We start from the raw sequence: 560 nt of genomic DNA on the forward strand, positions 1-560 counted from the left end.
ATATATATATATATAAATATATATATAGAACGTGCTTCTTTCAGCTACCGTCGGCCAAATCTACCTAAAAGGCTTCCATCGGCCACAGGCTATAGTGGAAGAGACTTGCCCAAGATTCCACGCAGTAGGATTGAACCAGAAGCCATGTAGTTGAGAAACCTGCATTTATGCACATATATATGTATGATGAATATGCTCGATCGTATACAGATGTGCATGTGTGTATTTATAACTATCTCGATTAGTGCCGTTGTTGCACCTGTTTATGTTTGCATGCAACATTCTGTAAGTTTCTGATTGCTTACAGTAACCATGGAAGAGAGATGCCACAGTGCTATACCTCGTATGTTCGTTTTTGAATCAATAGATTTACAAAAGCACACACCCACACTTGAGTAGACTGAATGCGCAAACAACAACTAGACATATAAATATGTGTGTGTGCCTACAGGTAGGTGTTCTCACTAAATAACTTTACTGATTACTGTGCTAAGGTAGGATAGGTGCATTAAATATGCATATATTACCGTGTGTATATATATATATATATATATATATAT

The sequence above is a fragment of the Octopus bimaculoides genome, chromosome 15, assembly GCF_001194135.2.
Source record: "Octopus bimaculoides isolate UCB-OBI-ISO-001 chromosome 15, ASM119413v2, whole genome shotgun sequence".
In the NCBI taxonomy this organism is placed as follows: Eukaryota; Metazoa; Mollusca; class Cephalopoda; order Octopoda; family Octopodidae; genus Octopus; species Octopus bimaculoides.